Raw genomic sequence first — 5,783 nt, 5'->3', positions numbered from 1 at the left:
TTAGAGACAGCTAACCTAGGCGCGGTCGAACAGCGTTGGGTGGCCCAGTTAGCTGAGTATGACTTTGAAGTATGTTATAAGCCAGGTCGGCAAAACACGAATGCTGATGTCTTGTCGAGGATGCCCAATAGAGAAGAACCTGAAGAAGAGGATGTGGGAAAAGACTTCATCAGGCTGAATGCGGAGGAGGTGCGTGCCTGTTTCTGGCCAGCCAAAGAAAAGGAAAAGGACCAGCCATGTGTCAGTGTCGCTCTACAAGCGTCAATAAAGAAAAAAATAATTGGATATAGCTGGAGCGACATTCAGGAACAACAGAAAAATGATCCTAATGTAGAGCCTATTTACTGTGCTGTGAAAAACAACAGGAGACCGACCCCAGCCGAACAAAGGAGCATGGGTCCAAGTCTAAAGCGTCTCGCTAGACAGTTTGAACGCCTCAAAATTCAAAAAGGGGTGTTGTTCCGAACCGTCTTTGACCCCAGAGATGGAGAGGAAATTAGCCAGCTGGTCGTCCCTGAGATGTTACAGCATCAGGTGTATGAAAGCCAACACGAGCATGGAGGTCATTTCGGAGAGAGGAGCACTGTTGAACTAATGAGACAAAGTTATTATTGGACTAGTATGTCCAAGGATGTCCAGCACTGGATTAGGGAATGCAAGAGATGTACTCTAGCGAAAGATGTGTTTCCTAGGACCAGGGCCCCTATGACTTGTACCAATGTATCGGCCCCGCTGGAAGTGCTTGCCATGGACTATACCCTACTTGAAAGGTCTGCAGGAGGGTATGAGAATGTGCTAGTCCTTACTGATATGTTCACCAGGTACACAGTAGCAGTTCCGACAAAGAACCAGACAGCACACACCACAGCAAAAGCTCTACTACAGCATTGGTTTGTCCATTATGGGTGTCCAGCTCGGCTGCACTCTGACCAGGGACGATGTTTTGAAGCCAACGTTATTAAAGAGCTATGCAGAACCTACAGTATAGGGAAAAGCCGCACAAGCCCTTACCACCCTCAAGGCAATTCGCAGTGCGAAAGATTCAACAGAACTATGCACGACATGTTAAGGACACTACCCCCTGACAAGACAAGAAACTGGAAAGAACATCTTCCAGAACTTGTGATGGCCTACAATAGCCGCATTCACTCTTCCACAGGCTACTCACCGTTTTACCTGATGTTTGGTAGGGATGCCAGACTGCCGTTGGACGTGCTGGGAGGAAAGGACCTGGAAGACAGTGAAGTTGACAATCTAGATGATTGGGTAAAGGGTCACTATGAGAGGTTGAGGACGGCTGTTGAAGTTGCTGGGGCGACAGCACAGGAGGCCTCACGGCGAAGGAAGAGGGCCTATGACCGCAGGTCGTGGGGAGCGCTTGTCAGACCTGGTGACCGTGTATTATTGCGCAATCACACCCATAGGGGTAGAAACAAAATACAAGATAAATGGGAACCTTTACCTTATATTGTGGTTAAACAAAATCATGCCGACATACCTGTTTACACTATACGGCTAGAGAAGGGAGGTCCTTGTTAAGTTGTTCATAGGGACCAACTCAGACATTGCACATTTCAAACTGATCCACATCACACATCTAGACCAAACCCTAGAGAAGACTCAGACACAGAGTTTGATGTTATTTGCATCCCAGCTACTACACCTGCACCCAACACAGACACAATCTTGGGGCCTAGGGAAGTAGACAATACAGTTTTAGCTGTTCAAGAACAGGAGAGAGTTACAGATAATGACAGAGTAGTTGAGGAGTCTGACATTACAGGGGAGTCAGACACAGAAAGTGAAGAGGAAAGTATTCCTGAACCAAGGCGTTCTCAAAGGCAGAACAAATGTACACTTCCTCTTAGGTACAGAAATGACTATGTTTTGAATCAATGTGTTGGTACCTTAAATGTATGAAGGTGGTTGCAATGTTATGTCAATGTTTTATCTGACAATGTACATTTCTGTTAGACTCTGTTCTTTGTTTCAGGAATTGGGTCCTCTGGAGGATGTCTGTGTTATGGCAGGGTTTCGCGAGGGGGAATGTAAAGGATACAAAATATAAAGGAGCCTTTATTCCTGAAGCCCCTCTTATGCTGTAATCTGTCGAGCGTTTCAGCGAATCACTGGCTTTCGTGGGCGGGACTGAGGGAAGAGGGAGAGAACGAGGCTGAAGTGGTGGGACGGTGAAATAGTTTTGCTCCGAGTTTATTCGCTAAAAATATACTACAAACTACACCTGTGCAACCTTAAACAAGGGCTCAGCAGCATTGTTTCAAAGTGTTTTTCTTAAAGGTAAAGAAATTCCATCTTGCTCTGTTTTTTGTCGGGAATCGGAAATATCAGTGAGTGAGACTATGGACTGAGGACCGTGTTGTGAATGTTTATGCAACATCGTGTTTTGTCGGTACCGAGAAGTTTTCTGGAAATTAACTTTTCTTTCCGGGACTCACTTGGTCTTTCCAGCTTAAACGAGCTCAAGCTACGTCCATAAACTGTGCCGTAAGTCTTCGTCTCGTGTGTTAGCGGACAGAGTGCTTCGAACTTTACCGCGCCATTTTCAGCGTGTGCGTGGGTGTGTGCGTGGTTGTGTGTGAGGCCGCGTGGACCCACTTCTCTCTGCTTCTCTTCTACCAGTTCCAACACGAGGTACCCTGCCATACAGACATCCTTTAGTGGGCATCCCACAATTAAAAGCTGATAATTTTTGTTTATTGAAGTGATTTGTGCTATTGAATGTTCTATGTTACTTATGCAGTATTTGATAAGTGAAGCCATTTTCAGTTTATTGTGAATGACAATTCAGGAATGTGAGCTGTGGTAATACAGCCTAAACGTTTTAAGGGACAACACGGACTGTAACTATATAATATACAAGTAATTGAGTAATTTGAACACTTGTTTTTTTGTGTTTATATTAATTGTACAACATTAACGTTGAAGTGAATGTGTTGATATTTAAACTAAATTGAAACCATAACCTTAAATGCGAATTTTATTATATTAATTAAATTCTAAATAATAAATAACTACATTTGTTATACCTTTGACTATTGCCTATTATAGTTATTTACTGGCCTAGGAGTAGGGGCATCTCTCCTTTTCTGCTAGATTTGGGGAGGGTGGGAGTAAGCATTACATTTCTATATGTTAGGCCTACATTTCATTCTTCAGGGTGCTACCGTGATTTTCCCAGTTTTTTTCTGAAGCCCACCTCACCACATCTTAAGCATTTAATCTAAGAGTTCACTGCAGCAGAATAGGTAACAACATACTCACAGAGGTGAGTACCGAGATTAAAAGTATCGGCCACAGATCCTGTCACTTCCTCGGTCTTCCTAGGTTAAGTACTGTTAATTCATCCCCTACTGGGCAGGAATAAAAACCCTGCTTACATACGTGTCTCTCTCTCTTTTGTGCATGTGTGTGTGTGTGTCTCTCTCTCTTTTGTGCGTGTGTGTGTGTGTGCACGTCTCTCTCTGTGTTTGTGTGTGTACGTGTCTCTCTCTCTCTGTGTTTGTGTGTGTGTGTGCGCGTGTCTCTCTCTCTTTTGTGCGTGTGTGTGTGCACGTCTCTCTCTGTGTTTGTGTGTGTGTGTGTGTGTACGTGTCTCTCTCTCTTTTGTGCGTGTGTGTGCACGTCTCTCTCTCTCTGTGTTTGTGTGTGTGTGTACGTGTCTCTCTCTTTTGTGCGTGTGTGTGTGCACGTCTCTCTGTTTGTGTGTACGTGTCTCTCTCTTTTGTGCGTGTGTGTGTGTGCGCGCGTCTCTCTCTTTTGTGTGTTTGTGTGTGTCGTTCGCTCTGTGTGTGTGTCTTTATATATTAATAATTTAAATATTAAATTATTAATATTTTATTCTATTTTATATTTTTTGCACATGTAACTGTTTTGTATAGTTTTGTTCTTTCTTATTTTTATTATTTCTCTGTAACTTGCTTTGGCAATACGAATGTCCTCATTTGTCATGCCAATAAAGCTTCTTTTGAGTTTGAGTGTTTCTCTCTCTCGCGCTCTGTGTGTGTGTGTGTGTGTGTCTCGCTCGCTCCCCGCTCTCCGTTTTCTGATTTGAATTTCGATAATAAACAGCTCTTATTATGACTGATTAATTCCCTCTACTGATGGAAGCGGAATGGGTGGATTACAGCCGAACTGCGCTGAAATAAAAATATACTGTATATAGCGGCTCCCAGAGGCGCGACTCGGTTCCTTTTGTTCATTTTAAAGAGCCGTTTAATAGAATCGGATCGTTCGCGAACGACTCATCACTATCAGAATATTTTTGACGGCACCCCTGACGAAGCCAGACGGCACCCCGGTTGAGAAAGGCTGCTCCAGGCTACCTAAGAAGGATGGGTCCCTGCTGAGTCTGGTTCCTCTCAAGGTTTTTTCCTGTAATTTTAAGGGAGTTTTTCCTTGCCACTGTCACCCTCGGCTTGCTTAATAGGAATTTTTGGTCTGTTGGTCCTGGATTCTGTAAAGTTGCTTTGAGACAATGTCCATTGTAAAAAGCTCTATATAAATAAATTTGACTTGACTTTAGTTAGAAAACATAAGCGATAATAAACAAGTTGCATATGAAAACAGGTGCACTTTTTGTAAGCAGTATACTTAGTTTGTAACATTTTATTACCTAAAGCAAATTTATACTTAAAACCTGTAATAATTTTTAATCATCTACCTTTAGGTGAAAATGACACTAGTTGTTTTTCGTGCACAATTTCTGCACTAAACATTTTTAGTTTTAGCAGTCAATACACTAGTAAGTGGTGTGATAAAGTCCTAAAGTAAATTAATGTATGTCATTAAAGACCTGATAACACCTGGTCATGTTATTTGTTTCTTATTAGGATTTTATGCAGATGGATTATTCCAAGAAAAAATGCAGTTGTAAATGCACCCAATAAACATAACATTTTCAATCCAAGCACTTAACATTTTAGTGGTGGTCAGTCACATTATACACATATATGTACATCTAATTACACCCACGCAATAAATTAGTAGATCATTCGGATTTTGGGGGCATTGCCAGCTGTCCAGGATATTCCTGCTTTGCACCCAGTGTTTCTATGTGGAACCTGTCAAAAAGTTATCTGGGCACAATCCTAATACAAAGCTTCATAAAATACACGGCTTCATAAATGATCAGTTGAAAAAAGCAATGGCACTAACATTGTAACGACACGGTAGTGTGTGTCTAGACACATAGCAGTGTATCAGGTACCGCAGTGTTATTTTAAATTCTGTTTTTACTACTTGCCTCTTTATTGGGAAACCATCATCTGTTTTTTCCAAGTCTTATCAGTCCATACCTTTTGATCACAATGTTGTTGCCTTTAAATTTTTGGTTGGTGTTTTATTCTCCTCCCAGCATTGACCCTGAGGTGTTGAAAAATCCTAGCAACAGCAGCAAGTTGCTCCTGATACACTCATACCAGTACAACACGTTACGATATTATCAGTGCTTAATATTGTCCACCACCCAAAAACATCTAATCACTGGTGGTTCTATGGTCTGTACACATACTAGGATATGTGTTTTTAATAAAAAGGTTAGTTTGTTAATACAGTACTTAAAAAACTCATACTGCTGTCATGTTTGTTATTGCAAGTTTGGATGTGAGGGTCCCTTCAGTTAATTACTGGGGTACTGGGGAATGACAAACTGTAGATTAACTGTTGCTCTGCACATTTTAAGTGTGTACTTTTACCTAATAAAGTGATTAGTGCGTGTATTTCTCTAGATGTACATCAGCACTTCTGGTTTACTGAAATATCTG

Source organism: Trichomycterus rosablanca, chromosome 6 (genome assembly GCF_030014385.1).
Source record: "Trichomycterus rosablanca isolate fTriRos1 chromosome 6, fTriRos1.hap1, whole genome shotgun sequence".
Lineage (NCBI taxonomy): Eukaryota > Metazoa > Chordata > Actinopteri > Siluriformes > Trichomycteridae > Trichomycterus > Trichomycterus rosablanca.
The sequence above is the reverse complement of the archived record's forward strand: the minus strand, read 5'-3'. Positions refer to the sequence as shown.